The sequence below is a fragment of the Bubalus kerabau genome, chromosome 6, assembly GCF_029407905.1.
Source record: "Bubalus kerabau isolate K-KA32 ecotype Philippines breed swamp buffalo chromosome 6, PCC_UOA_SB_1v2, whole genome shotgun sequence".
NCBI lineage: Eukaryota > Metazoa > Chordata > Mammalia > Artiodactyla > Bovidae > Bubalus > Bubalus kerabau.
This window is the reverse complement of record NC_073629.1, coordinates 90,452,393-90,468,719: the sequence shown is the minus strand read 5'-3', so window position 1 is coordinate 90,468,719 and position 16,327 is coordinate 90,452,393. Positions and strand designations below refer to the sequence as shown.

At 40.8% G+C, this 16,327-nt stretch overlaps 1 long non-coding RNA gene across 1 annotated transcript in view; it reads right to left on the bottom strand.

Moving 5' to 3' along the window:
* Positions 1-16,327, bottom strand: part of LOC129656225 (uncharacterized) — a 78,833-nt gene that overhangs the window by 18,896 nt on the left and 43,610 nt on the right. The window contains exon 3 of the long non-coding RNA XR_008716276.1: positions 8,591-8,704. This is a non-coding gene — a long non-coding RNA (uncharacterized LOC129656225). The remainder of the gene's footprint in view (positions 1-8,590; positions 8,705-16,327) is intronic.

Below are 16,327 nucleotides of genomic sequence, written 5' to 3'. Positions count from 1 at the left end.
GCTCCCAGAACAAAAATAACTTCCTTGGCTCTGCTCATGAGTGTCCTCACTCCAGGGCACAGTGAGACATCCAGGAGGCTGCTGGAGTCCTCCAGAGCCTTCCGCCTTACTCAGATACATCAGCTTCCCTAATTGCTCCAATAAGTAAACCAGGCCTCAGCAAACTCTTACCTAAACCACATCTCTCACTCCTCATAAGCAAAGACAAGTTGTCCAAAGCCTGAACAGGCTACATCTATTTCCCTTCACTGAGTTGTAATGGTTCAGACCTTGGGTTCTGGAGTTAGACTGGCCCACCTTGCAAGCCTGTCATGGCTGCTTCCCTACTATGTAACATTGAGAAAATAATTTATTTTCTCATATCTGTTTCCTCATCTGTAAAGATGGTCAATAATATCACCTGCCACATAGGGTTTCTGTGAGAATTAAATGAGATACTACAAATAAAGAATAAGAACAATGCCTCCTACATAGCAGTCATTCAGTAAGTGTTAATTATTATCATTATTATAATAATTACCTGAAACATCAACTTCTACAACCCCAGTCACTTTACTTTGAATTATAATTCTTTCCAGTAACTGAGGAAATCTGCATCAAGAGAAAGAATGAGAGAACATATGCAGAAGAATCATTGATTAATATGGGAGCAAGAACACAAATACCCAGACCACAAAGTCTCACATGGCTGGGATGGTTTCGTTTCAAGTTTGACGTCCAGTTTCCTGGCAGCCAAAGCAGAAGGGAGAACCAATTTGTAATTACTTTCCCAGGACAGTTCCAAAAATATTTCTTCCACCAGCTTCACAAAGGAGACAAGACGTGACGTAGTGAACATATCCACAGTGGGGTCCGGATTGGTCTGTTGGAGCTGCCATAAGGCAGAACCACAGACTGGGTGATTTAAACAACAGAAATTAATTTGGAATTTATTTTCTCACAGTTCTGAAGGCTAGAAGCCAGAGATCAAGGTGTTGGCAGAGTTTTTTATTCTGCTTTGTTGGGTTTTTATTGTTGCTGTTGTTGAAAACTCTCTCCTTGGCTTATAAATGGCTTTAATTTTTTAAATCTTGTCTTCACATGGTCTTTCCTGTGTGTGTCTGTGTCCTAATCTCTCCTTATAAAAACACCAGTCATATAGAACAAGAGCCCACCCATATGATCTCATTTTACCTTAATTACCTGTCAACTACAAATGGGCACTTGCCAAGAGCATTGCCAGCGACTCAACAACAACAAAAGGGCATTTGCCATCTGCCTCTGTGGAGACTGAACCCTGTACTGCTGCAGCTGTTGACCTTCAACAGTCCTCCCTGAGGGAGTTCAGGGTGGAGTGAAGCATCCTGTGTTCCAGGGACAGTGATGGGACAGGTCTTTAGATAGTTGGATATTTTCAGGAACAGATTTCATGATTCTAATCTTTGCATCTCCTCATATCTAGAGAAGCCCTAAATCCCTTCATGGTGACATCAGCTCCTTGTGACTAGCAGAGAATCTTTTGTAAAATAAGCACATGATTGTATTGAACTCCTCCTTCACCAAAATCTTATATATTGACCTTCCCCAACTGCCTCTTTGGAGCAGTCTCTCAGAGCTATTTGTGGTGCTCCATCCTGGGCTGCAGTCCTCATTTTGCCTCAAATAAAACTTAACTCACAACTCTCACATTGTGCATCTTTTTTTAGTCAACACCTCTTGAAAGTCTCTATTTCCAGATACAGTCACAGTCTGAGGTATTGAGGGTTAGAACTTCAACATATAAATTGGGGATGGGAACACACAATTTAACCAATGATAATGTCCCTGAGGCAGAGCAGGGAAGAGAAAACACAGCTTGCCTCTCCAAGTCTCCCTGACACTGCAGTCCTCTGACCTTCTGATGGCCCAGCTGATTTCAGAAGAGAACCCAGAGAGTCTAGAGTGGTGGATGGACTATTTACATTCGAAAGATTTGGGGAGAAGATCATGCCCCTCAACCAGTACTAGAAGGTGAAGGTGGCGTAAGAGAAATAGAGACCCTACTTCACACTGTGAGCCTGGAGTGTGTTCAGTATTAGTTTGCTGGGTAAGGAACCTTTAAAAAGGTAATATTGCTTTAAGGCATGATGCTCTAGCAGTGGTATGTGGCTAAGAGGAAATGGGAAAGCAGTTAAGAGTGGGTTGGAAATACCTAGGTTAAGGCTGCAGATGTAAACTGGGCCATGTAAGTGGAGACAGATGCCAGGAGATGGATCTGCCTCATGCAACCTACTTCATGTTTATGGTTCAGAAAAGGTCTCCACTTGGTTAATAAGTGGAAAGAAGTGGTAAGGATGATGAATGGAGCAGGCTCGGAGGAGAGGATTTCAGTTTCCAATCAGGACAGACCTGAGTTAAAGCCTCTGGGACGAGAGCCGTTCTGCTCTGTGACTTCTGTGGACCCTGCCTCCTGGAAATGAAGAGTGCCCTTTACTGAGAGTGTCTCTGCAAGAGTCACAGAGTCAATCACTATCATTACATTTGATCATGTGATTCCCAAACTAGTTAGATGTTATTTTCTGTATATAGTAGTAAGGAAACTGAGGATCAGAGGAGTAAAGTGAGTCACTTAAGGACACGTGGTAAATGACAGAGGTGGAATTCAAACCAGTCTGATGACTTTAGTTAGTGTGACCTTTGCCAATATACAGTCAGTGCCCCACTCACATTACTAGGTGCTCTAGGATCAACTGAGATTTCAGAGGTTAACAGCCTTCAACACATTTTAAAGTCAATCAGCAGCAACTGACACAAAATTGCTCTTGCCCCCTTGATCACTAAACCACCTGAAACCATTTCTATGAATGGAGGTACCAGAGTCCTTAGCCGTCTGCATTTTCATGGACAGAAATGGGATAGAAAAGGTCAGAAAGTCATAGTGATGCCAGGGCTCCATAGCCTCTCAGACATCTTTACTTGGGCCTTTTAAAAGCAATGCAAATAACTGAGGAACCATCTAGTCAGATCCTATTAGCATCTATGAAGGGCAACTCCAAGGTGCTCCAGAATCAAATCTCAGAAGAGAAAACAGATTCAGAGTACTTCACAGAATTCTCATTCCCAGAGGAAAACGTCTATCTTTTTCAGCATTCAAGAAACCAGCCGCCCTCCCATTTCATGAGGTCCACTGCACCCCTTGACTGTCCTTCATGTGAAACAAGGAGATGGAGGTGGGCCTGGAATGGACAGCTTCCCTCACTCAGTACATGTGTTGAGCCCCCTGTTTAGGCAGCTAGGCACAAGGAGGAGAAGGACCTCAACATTAGGTTTGACCTGGTTTTGATTCCCACCCCTGCCACTGGGTGATCTTGGGTGAGTCATTTAAACTCTCTGAATTTCACGCTATCATCAAAAGTAAAAATACTGGCAGGACACAGACTACTAGGGAGTGTCAGGACTAGCCAGGTCCACTGAAGTAAAGCAAGCCAGTGGGCCAGCATGCAGGGGCAGAAAGTTACAATTAAGCACAGTCAGGTTCAAGTCTCAGCTTCACTACTTACAAGCTCTGGGACGCTGAGATCTCACTTAACTCTTTGACCCTCCATTTCCCCACTATAAAATGGGTTAGTAATACTTGCCTTACGGAGCTATTATAGGAATGAGAAACACTTTTGCATCTGAAATACAGCAAGTTCTTAAAAAATGGTGATTGTTACTGTTTCTGAGATGCCATTCTAGGCTGTGGAGATGTGAAGATGAAAAGTCAGTGATGCTCCCGATCATCAGAGTTCACATCTCTGGGTATCTATTTCCTTGTCCATCGTATAAGGTAACATGCTCTTCCCTGACTTATTCATAGGGCTAATGATAAAATTAACAGCACAACTCTGATTATAGTATCTATGCTAATTGAATATGATCACAATGTGGCTAGGCATGTTATCAAGTGTATTAGATGAATTTTTTATTTAATCTTTGTGGTAGGCAGAATAATGGCCCCCAGAGATGTCCATACCCTGAGCCCTAGTACTTGTGAATATTAACTTAATGGCAAAAGTGGCTTTGCAGATGTGATTAACTTAAGAATTCTGAGATGGGAAGATTATTCTGGATTATCTGGATAGGCTCAATCTAATCACATAAGACTTTAAAAGCAGAGAAATTTTTCCAGCTGGAGGCAAGAGAAATGAGGCAGAAGGTGAGGTCAGGCAGAATATCTGAAGTGTGAGGACTTGATACATGGCTTGTTTTGAAAATGGAGGAAAAGGGCAAGGACACGAGAAATGCAAGTGGCCCCGGGAAGCTGAGGATGACAGTCAGAAAGGAAGCGGCAACCTCAGTCCTGTGACCACAAGGAGCTGAATTCTGTCAGCAACTTGAAAGAGCTTAGAAGGAGATTACTCTCCTGTGGCCTCCAGAAAAGAGGTTACTACTGCTGACCCCTTCATTTCAGCCTTGTGAAGCCCAGAGCAGAGAGCCAACTGAGCCAGCCTGTGCCCCTTTGAAATAATAAATGGGGATGATTTTTAAGGTACGAAATCTTCAGCAATAGAAAATCGTCAACACAACCCTGTGAAGAAAGAGTCATTGTAGTTCCCATTTTGGTGACGAGAAACTGAGGCAAAGAATGGTTAAACTCATCCAAGATCACACAGATATTAAGTGGCAGAATTATTTGATCTAGTCTGATTCAAGAGCCTTTGTTCCTCAAAGCAGTACATATGGCTTAGTACAATAGGCACTCAAAAAAATCTGTGAAAAAAATGGATGGAGGGAGAGATGAACGAGGGTGAGAAACAGTGAGTGTGAAGATGCTGAGGACATAGAAAGAATTGTCACCTGTGTTACACTGAGCAGATCCAAATCTGCCATTTCAAGAACAGCCTGAGACCATCAGAAGGCACAAACTTCCAGTTATAAAATAAATAAGTACTAAGGGTGCAATGTACAACATGTTGAAAATAACTAACACTGCTGTATATTATACACAAAACTTATTAAGAGAGTAAATCCTGAGTTTGCATCAAAAGAAAGTCCTTTGTTTCTTTAATTTTGTACCTGTAGAGATGATGACGGAGAAGGAAATGGCAACCCACTCCAGTGTTCTTGCCTGGAGAATCCCAGGGACAGGGAAGCCTGGTGGGCTGCCGTCTCTGGGTTCGCACAGAGTTGGACACGACTGAAGAGACAGCAGCAGCAGCAGCAGTGGCTGGCGTTGGCTTAAGAAATGTGAGCCAAAGTGACTGCTGTCATTTCTATAAGCCATGCTTGCATACTCAGTCGCTTCAGTTATGTCTGACTCTTTGTGGTCCCATGGAGAGTAGCCCACCAGGCTCCTCTGTCTGTACAATTCTTCAGGCAAGAATACTGAAGTGGGTCGCCATACCCTCCTCCAGGGGATCTTCCTGAAACAGGGATCAAACCCTCATCTCTTGCATTGCAGGCAGATTCTTTACTGCTGAGCCACCAGGGAAGCCCTCTGTAAGAAATAGATGTGATTTTAAAATTTCCAGCAGTCATACTAGCCACATTAAAAAAAAAAAAAGGTCAAGACAAACAGGCAAAATTAATTTTAATAATATGTGAAATATTTTAATCTAATATATTCAAAACATTATCATTCACTGTATAAACAATATGAAAGCATTAATGAGATATTTTATATTATTTTTCACACTACGTGTTTGTGTTGTGCTCAAAGTGTTTAATTTACACTTATAGAATATTTCAGTTTGGGCTAGGCCCTTTGCAAATGCTCAGTAGCCACATATGCTGGTAGCTGCCACATTGAACAGAGCTGGGGTAACTGGTCGAGTCTCCATGACCCTTGGTTGATGAGTGAGAGACACAGAGCAGGGGCCCAGAGAACACTCAATGAACACACAGCATAATCAAGACATTGTTTCTGTACACCACAGAGACCTTTTTTTGGCTGTATAACTTAAACCAACCAGCACAAACTTCATGTTGCTAGAATATAAAGCAAAACCAAAGGAGACTGGAAAGTGCAATAGGAGTTAGTTAAGGGAAGGTCTTTAAATGAGATACTTCAGTTCAGTTCAGTAGCTCAGTAGTGTCCGACTCTTTGCAACCCCATGAACTGCAGCACGTCAGGCTTCCTGGTCCATTACCAACTCCTAGAGTCTACTCAAACTCATGTTCATTGAGTTGGTGATACCATCCAGCCATCTCATCCTCTGTCGTCCCCTTCTCCTCCTGCCTTCAGTCTTTCCCAGCATCAGGGTCTTTTCCAATGAGTCAGTTCTTCACATCAGGTGGCCAAAGTATTGGAGTTTCAGCTTCAGCATCAGTCCTTCCAATGAATATTCAAGACTTATTTCCTTTAGGATGAACTGGTTGGATCTCCTTGCAGTCCAAGGGATTCTCAAGAGTCTTTTCCAACACCACAGTTCAAAAGAATCAGTTCTTCGGTGCTCAGCTTTCTTTATAGTCCAACTCTCACATCCATACATGACTACTAGAAAAACCATAGCTTTGACTACATGGACCTTCATTGGCAAAGTAATGTCTCTACTTTTCAATATGCTGTCTAGGTTGGTCATAGCTTTTCTTCCAAGGAGAAAGTGCCTTTTAATTTCATGGGTGCGGTCAGCATCTGTAGTGATTTTGGAGCCAAAAATAAATAAATAAATAAAGTCTGCCACTGTTTCCACTGTTTCCCCATCTATTTGCCATGGAGTGATGGGACCAGATGCCATGACCTTGAGTTTGAAGCCAACTTTTTCACTCTCCTCTTTCACTTTCATCAAGAGGCACTTTAGTTCTTCTTTCTGCCCTAAGGGTGGTGTCATCTGCATATCTGAGGTTATTGATATTTCTCCCAGCAGTCTTGATTCCAGCTTGTGCTTCATCCAGCCCTGGATTTCACATGAGATACTTAGACATTTGAATTTTATTCTGCAAGAAAGTTAACAGGTCTTCTGACACCATTCAGATCTTATAGGCCAGACTGGGGGACAGGAAAAGTAAATAGGAGGCTGGTGCAACATCCAAGTAGTGAGGCCTGGTACTGAGACAGATGAAAAGTACATCTAGAAAGGCATACACGCCATTCGCCATCAACCTCCAAATGGAGTAGCTTGTTTGACTGCATGTAAAAGGGGACTTTTGTGGCCCAGTCAGTAACGGAAGCATCAGCCTGGCCTCAGCCTGGCCTCTTACATTTTGCTGTGGCTTCAGTTTCATCTTGTAGCTAGTATGTGAGGAATGATTCCACGGATCCATTATGGTAGAAGACTTTGCCCTGATGAAAATGATTATGGATCTGTTTTAAGGTCATTTTCACCTATCTAGGTCATTTTTTCTTATTTTTCTTCTAGCCTGGGGCAGATTTCAAGACTTCCCACTTTTCAAAGCACTACAGCTGGGGTGGGGTATTTTTTTTCCCCACCAATCATATGCCAAGTGAATGTTTGGGTAATTCTGCACCATTCATAGAGAAGGGACAGGATAGCTAAAGATGACCCTGCAAATAGATTGGTGTTGATTTGAAGTCTATACATCAAAATCCATTCCATAGGTTTGAACTGTTGTATTTTGAGAAATCCAGTTGTTTGTCTTTTTAAGCAGGGTTGAAGGACACACTTCAGTCTTCCATGACCACAAAGAACTCTTTTGGAAACAATTTGGTGAAATGACAGCCATAGCCATGAGAAAAATTTGTTTAAAAATGATTTTAAGTCTTTTTGCTGAGGGTTTAGAAAGATGTCTGTTGTAGTGATTTTCACATTTTCTAATCAGCCTTAGCTCTCACAGTAACGTGGCTACAAAGCCCTTTACACACAGGCACATGGGCACCAGGAGTTATTTGTTAGCTGCTCCATAAATAAGCTGAATTCAAACTAAGTCTTAATTCCCCCACTTACTTGCTGTGTGATCTCAGGCAAATCCAATAACTTTCTAAACCTTGGTTTCCCCATCTGTAAATTGAGGGCAATGATCCTTACTACCCAGAATGGTTGTTAAGAATATAGTGGAAAAACTGGCATGTTATGTTCCATAAATCTCAGTTCATTATCTGAGTAAAGAAGCACATGGACTTGAGGCCAATAGACTTAGGATAAAGATCCAGCTCTGGCACTCCATAATCACTTGGCCTTGGACAACTCATGCATATCATTTGTCTATAGTCTATAAAATGAGATGACAGTACTTTCCCCAATTAAACAACATGATGTATTTAACATTTGGTTTTTGTCTTTATCTTCTATAAAGCAGTCTGAGGCAAGGATTAAAGTGCTGGGACATCTAGTTGGAGGTGGAAGCCAAGGAAGGCCAAGGTGAGGAAGAAAAGCAGAAATGAAAGCAATGTGTGATTTGTACATCACCATTATTGCACTCTTCAAGGTGAGCTACAAAGAGATGCTGATCCTGCAAAGGCATGTTTATCCCTTTAGCCACTATGACTTTCCACAGAATTTTCAAGCAGATGCTGCAACTCAGCAGACAGGAGGAAAGAGAGAAATGAATCTGCCTTGGCCCTCCTGGTCTCCCTTTCCCATTGATCAGGGTTTACTCCATAAGGAGCTAACTCCCCTCCCCTCTGAGTCATATCATGGGGCCCCTCAAAAGCTGATCAGGAAGCAGTTTCTCTATCCAAGTGGAAAGTTACCTCTGTGTGGTCCAACTTGGCCTGTGGGCCATGTGTGTGACCCTTGACAGCTCAAGGAGCTCCATCACCCACCGTGGCACCAGAGCACTCCAGTATCTTCATGCTGGGCTCTGACTGTGTAGGGGAGAAGACAGTGATACAGTGATATCAGTGATACAGAGCAGGAGTGAGTGAGATTTCAATTTTAAAAAATATTTTGAAAGCTTAAATGTAACCTGTTTTTAAAATGAAAAGTTGGAGGCCCAGAGAGGGCAATGGATTTCCCCGCTGCACTGCTGCCATTGTCAAAGTCCATCAGACCTCTGCTCCTCCAACTCTGTGCTCCTTAACATACCTGGCAATCTTGTTTGGAAGGAGATTCTGACCCAGTAGGTCTGAGCTGAGCCAGTGATCAGGATCTGTGAGTTATGTTTTGAGTAGCAAGGTTTTAAACAGCCAGAGCCACCTTGGAAATCCATACGACACACCGCATAAATGAGACTTCAGCACATTTCCTTCTTTCATCCACCACCTTAGTCCAGAGTGGTCCCCCTTGCCCATCACTTGCACCTGACTCTATTCTGCTACTGAATGTTTCCTTACTTTGCCTGTGATTTTCTCAACACTGTCTTTGCCTTAACAAGATGGCTCAATGCTCCACTCGTCCTTCTTGGCAAAGGTTCTAGGACCCTCACTATCACTCAAGCTCTGCCACATGAAGATGAACTGAGTGCACACTCTCCCTTTCTACGACTTGGGCCCAGAAGCCTCCAGCCACAAGGCATTCCTTGTGGTTAGCCTCTAATGGGCTCCACCCAGCTTGTTTTATGTGAAGATGAGAACCCCAGTCTTCCAGGCACTTTTCACTGTACCACCCAGCCTTAATTCTAAGGTTTAATAAGGCCATAGGGGATTTGTAGGGCACAAGAATATTTTTGTGCTGGAATGTGTACTTGTTCTCAAAAAAAAAAAAAAAAACCCAACAACAGCACAAAGCTTACATTCAAACTGGAATACTCTGGTTTCCTAAAAATCACAACCAAAATAGATTTTATTTCCTGTTTATGTATGAATCAGATTGTGCTTCAGAATTACTGATTTGCAAACAAATCTGAAAGTATTTATGAAATATCTACTGTGTCCAAAGGTGTAGCAGAGAGCACAGAACAGGCTAGTGTTAATGAAACTGAAACAGTCACTAAAGGTGAAACTGAAGGAGAAAGAAAGGTGAGTATGGATGGGAGAACTGTGGGAATTACATTTCCCAAGCTCTTTGTTTACTATGACCTAGAGCAGGTGGCTTCAGAGAGGCAGTTTCTCATGGGTAAGAGTAGGGACTCTGCAGCCCAAGAGCAACAATTCAAAGTCAAGCTCTACCACTCACCATTGGTGTGATCTTGAGCGAGTTATTAAGTGCCTTGTTTCCTTGGCTTCCCCACTTGTAACATGGGACTAATAATAGTACCTATCTCATGGAGCTGGCATAAGGATTAATTGAGTTAATCATTTAAACACAAGCCATTTAAACTTTTCCCACCACATAATAAGCACCCAACAAATGGTAGCCAGCATGCTGCCAGCTGAAACATCACTGCTTTGACTCCCACTCAAAAAATTATACTAAGCAGAATGCAAGTAGGTGAAAGTGAAAAGAGAGAACAAGTCTTTATACACTTGAGAAGACTGAAATCATATCAAATGTTTTTTCTTGTTTGTTTGTTTGTTTGTTTCCTCGTCCACAAAGAAATATATTCTGATATATCAAAGAAATATTTATGCTAATTTCTTCAGGAACCAAGATTTTTAGTGTATGGGAAAAGAGAAACAAGTGTAAATTCAATAACGTTAGACTTTATATTACTATATTTGGATTGTCAGTGATTAGCTTGAATATAGTTTTTTAAATAGGCTTTTTTTTTTTTTTTTTGCCCACTAAAAGGGCTTAGAAGCAATTACAGCTTCATGGCAGTGAGCAGTCCTGGCACCCAAATTGTGGCTTCTAAAGACCATTCCTCTCCAAAAGGAACACGGACTCCTCTGAAGAGAGGATGATGATGATCTGGACCAAAGAATTTCCAGAGACTTCTTGTACCAGAATGGAGGGAAGCTATCAAAGAGTGTTGAAGATATGATAAAAGGACCCATGGCAAATTGCTGCATATAAAACCCATGTGCTCAAAGTGATACCCAATAGAAGAATAAATAACCTCAGCACTCAGTGTTCACCACTATTAAAGGGACCGAATCATGTACCCTGCCTTTCCTCAATGAAAAAGAATTCAGAGTAAACAGCTGTTCATGACTTGTCAGCACAATGGGTCCATACAGAAGAATTCCAGCCAATACATAGGAAAGGAAGAGAGAACTAGAAAAAGTGCCCATCTTCAACTCCTAACAAAATAATTGGTTTAAGCAAAGATTGTCTGTAAATAAAACCATTAGCTTAAAGTCTACAGGAAATCTTGGAATAGAGATATTAGACTGTTGCTACCTGAAAATTTTGATTAAATTAGCATCATAAAAATGGTACAATCTGACTTTCTGTGCCTCCTAATGTGACACAGCATGAAGTATAAATCACCAACAATGAAATGCTCTTTGGGAAAAACCTTGGCCTTGAATCTCAGCAAGACTTAACTAGCTTCTGGCTTACTAGAAATAGAAAGGACACAGAAATCAGTTAAATGACACTACAATGATGCAAATAGCCACATTCAGAATGTAGGATTTTCTATAAGGCCTGCTTTCTTCAATAAGAAAAACAGCATAAAAGGGAAGGAATCAGGGAAAGACACCAGGGAAAAAGGGCCATTGTAGCTTGGATGAGACTTGAGAAATACAACTGATTGCAATATGTGTGGATTTTATTTATATCTTGATGTGAACAACGGTGCATCACATTCTTGAGATAATTAGAGAAATCTAAGTACTACACCAAGGCATAATAGTGAATTTCTTTAGGTGATGATAGCCCTGTGGCTAGCCCAGAAAATGTCCATATTCCTCTAAGACATACCCTGGACTATTCATAAGTGAAATGACATGAGATTTTGGATTAGAAAAAGCAAACAATTGGATGGAATTGGGGTAGGTGGGCAAGCGATGAAAAAAGAGAGGCAAATATATATATACATACATACATACACAAACATGCATACTATGAATTTTATGTGTAGTTTATTACATTATTGTACTATATTATGGGCTTCCCTGGTGGCTGAGATGGTAAAGAATCTGCCTGCAGTGTGGGAAACCCAGGTTCAATCCCTGGGTTGGGAAGATATGCTATACAGTACTATTCTTGTACCATTATTATTATTTTCTCACCGCCTCAGACTTCCCTGGTGGCTCACACAGTAAAGAATCTGCTTGCATTGCAGGAGACCTGGGTTTGATTTCTAAGTAGGAAAGATTCCCCTGGAGGAGGGCATGGTAACCCACTCTAATATTTTTGTCTGGAGAATCCCATGGACAGAGGAGCAGTTCACGGGGTCGCAAAGAGTCAGACATGACTGATCAACTAACACTTTTACTTTCATACACTTTGTGTATATAGGAAAGTTTTCATAATAAAAATTTTTTTAATAATATGGGAAAATCTAAACTCAGACTTAATACATATTTTGTTAAAAAAATATTTGCAGTCCTTGATTTTTTTCACTAATAGCAAAAAAATACCATGTTGCATCCTTCACCCACCACCAAACCAAGGCCTCACATTTGGTCACCACTTATGCTGTGTGTGTCCCATCCTTGAATTAGTCTGAATGAAATGGGGGTGTTCATTTGTCTCACAGTCACCAGACTGTAGCTTGGTAGCAGGAAATGTGTCTTATTCAACTTTGAACCCCAAGCAATGGTACATAGCCATTGCTGGGAGTAAAGGCACATAATAGGTGAATATTCACAGGAATCAACTGGAGATTGTTTAAAATGCTGATATAGATCAATGGAACAAAATAGAGAGCCCAGAGATAAACCCACACACCTATGGACACCTTATCTTTGACAAAGGAGGCAAGAATATACAGTGGAGAAAAGTCAATCTCTTTAACAAGTGGTGCTGGGAAAACTGGTCAACCACTTGTAAAAGAATGAACCTAGAATACTTTCTAACACCATACACAAAAATAAACTCAAAATGGATTAAAGATCTAAACATAAGACCAGAAACTATAAAACTCTTAGAGGAGAACATAGGCAAAACACTCTCTGACATACATCACAGCAGGATCCTCTATGACCCACCTCCCAGAATATTGGAAATAAAAGCAAAAATAAACAAATGGGATCTAATTAAAATTAAAAGCTTCTGCACAACAAAGGAAACTATAAGCAAGGTGAAAAGACAGCCTTCAGAATGGGAGAAAATAATAGCAAATGAAGCAACTGACAAACAACTAGTCTCAAAAATATACAAGCAACTCCTACAGCTCAATTCCAGAAAAATAAACGACCCAATCAAAAAATGGGCCAAAGAACTAAATAGACATTTCTCCAAAGAAGACACACAGATGGCTAACAAACACATGAAAAGATGCTCAACATCACTCATTATCAGAGAAATGCAAATCAAAACCACAATGAGGTACCATTTCACGCCAGTCAGAATGGTTGTGATCCAAAAGTCTACAAGCAATAAATGCTGGAAAGGGTGTGGAGAAAAGGGAACCCTCTTACACTGTTGGTGGGAATGCAAACTAGTACAGCCACTATGGAGAACAGTGTGGAGATTCCTTAAAAAACTGGAAATAGAACTGCCATATGACCCAGCAATCTCACTGCTGGGCATACACACCGAGGAAACCAGAATTGAAAGAGACAAGTGTACCCCAGTGTTCATCGCAGCACTGTTTATAACAGCCAGGACATGGAAGCAACCTAGATGTCCATCAGCAGATGAATGGATAAGAAAGCTGTGGTACATATACACAATGGAGTATTACTCAGCCATTAAAAAGAATACATTTGAATCAGTTCTAATGAGGTAGATGAAACCGGAGCCTCTTATACGGAGTGAAGTAAGCCAGAAAGAAAAACACCAATGCAGTATACTAACGCATACATATGGAATTTGGAAAGATGGTAATGACAACCCTGTATGTGAGACAGCAAAAGAGACACAGATGTATAAAACAATCTTTTGGACTCTGTGGGAGAGAGCGGGGGGGAATGATTTGGGAGAATGGCATTAAAACATGTATAATATCATATAAGAAATGAATCGCCAGTCCAGGTTCGATGCAGGATACAGGAAGCTTGGGGCTGGTGCACTGGCATGACCCAGAGGGATGGTATGGGGAGGGAGGTGGGAGGGGGGTTCAGGATGGGGAACATGTGTACACCCGTGGCAGATGCATGTTGATGTACAGCAAAACCAATACAATATTGTAAAGTAAAAAAAATGAATAAATAAAAAAATGCTGATCCCTAAACCTTAACTCTAGAACTGCTGAATCAGAAAGTCTGTGTGGGGTCTAGGGAATGTTCGTTTTTAGTAAATTTTCCAATGATTCCTATGCACAGGATTTGGAGTCCACACTGAGCAACTCTTATTTCTCTATTAAACAGTCACACGGGACAGTTTCACAGGGGAGCTTAGGAATAAGCAGAGTCAGTAACTGCATATGGACGGCACGTATGCAGTTATCAGTTTCAGAGGCTCTGATTTCTGAGGTTAAATAATGAGAAGGCTGATTAGCAAACACAAAGGGTGCAGAGCAGCTTCAAATGCAGCATTTGATTTCAATTTCATTTTTATTTAAATGGAAACATCTGCAGGAGTCAAAAACAAAGCTTCTTGATTACAGACAGAGCAGCCATGGATGAATATAAATCCTAGCTTTCCAGAAGGCTTTGTGAGAGGGATAAGGAGCACACGACACTAACGAGTGTGATTATATAAGGCACAAGCTTGTAATAAGGCACGAGCTTGCAATAAGGCTTAAACGAATAGGGGCTTCCTCAGAGTCCAATCTATAAAATTTCTCATTTTCTCCCATCAGCCCCATGGGCATCTGTTTACATCTGCCAGCTCATTGGTCAGAATAATATTGTTTCCACACAATTCCCAATATCATGCCAATCTATTGTTAGGGGTAGGGAGTTAGTTGCCTCATGAGCCTGGAATTTCCCTCCCCTGGTGTCCAAGTAGAGGACAGGGGGATGATCATTGAATGATTACATGGTCTAAGAGATCCTACATTGGGTCTTGGAAATAAAGGTCCCAGATTCCTGCAAATTCCAGTCCTCGGTTGCCCCTTCATTTCTCCCTGTCTCCAAGCTTGAAAAATGCTCTGCCCCTGCCTAAAATGCTCCTCCCCTACATCCCTGCCTGACCAGGTCCATTGAGCCCCAGCTTAAGAATCTGCTTTTCCAGAAGATTCTTCTGACATCCCCCTGATGTAGAAGCTCTTCTCTGTTCTCTTGTAAGTACTCTGAGATTACCTCCATCATAGTATAATTGCCTTTTAAATTTTGTTAGCCCTGCCTCAACTGAGAGAATGCTGTCTCACTCATTGCCACATCCCAGGTGTCTTGCACAAATTTGGCAGAATGCAAATACTCAACAAAGGCAGTAAAACTGAAGGAATAAATGAATGAGTGCTTAACCAACACATCTAAGTTACAGCCAATCCAATTCAAGAGAATTATGCTCCTGAGTTGAAATACTAGAAGTATTTTGAGGAATTTCTAAAATACTGGAGAGTTAGAGAAATGCCACAGACAGGTGATAGATACAAGTGTTAGTTTTCCAAAAGGCAGTTGAAGGTGAATTTAAGACCATCAGCAAATTAACTTATAACTGATTATTAGCAAAATTTAGGAGCATTTTAAAGCAAAGAAGTGATCATTGGGTTATAGTAATGCATAGTTTTTCAAATCATCAATCCTCCCAAACTCTCTCTCCCATTCAAGTATTTAACAAACTGTGTATAAGGTCCATATGAAAAGAGAAAAACATTAGCAGAAAGATAATGCTATTTAGACAAATTTTAGTTGGTTAAATTTATGTGTTAATGAATATATCAAGATTAGTCTGCAGGGAGAAGGTTGTCATCACTTCTTTGCGTTCCTGATTAACAGTTATACAAATTACTTGATAAAGATTCATAAGATAAGCTCATTAAATACATCCATCCATTCAGTAAATAACTGTTGAGCCCTTTCTGTATGCTTTCCCTTGAGAAGCTCATTGCAGAGTAAATAGCTAATTATACTATGTGACAGGTTATACAATGTGACAAATTAGACAATGTGACAGATGCTATCACAGATTTTGAAGCAGAATCTCAAGAGACTGACCTAGAAATCACAGTTGTTAATAAGAGCTCCAGGTTTTCCTTGAATTCAGACAAGGATCTAGAAAATTATGTCAGATGATACAATCAATTTTAAAGTATCTCTAGCCAAAACTGAATTAATAAAATTAAGGAAAAAAATGAGAGCAAAACTTCAAAATACCTCCACTGACAAGAACAATGTGTTGAAAACTAAAGGAGAAATGTAATGATTAATAACATTAAAACATGCAAAAACTGGGCTTTACCAATTATACAAGAAAATAATGTGTGTGGCCTGGTTTGCTAAGTCTGTTAAATCCACATATCTCTAACTTACTATCTTTACTACAGTAGTAGATAAAAGAATATAATCACAGCAATATGATTTCTTGAGTCTCAGGGTCCTCATATATTTAGTGGGCCTAATAATAGGAGCTGCTGTGAGGACTTGTGGAGTCTCCAGGTAGAGTTGTAT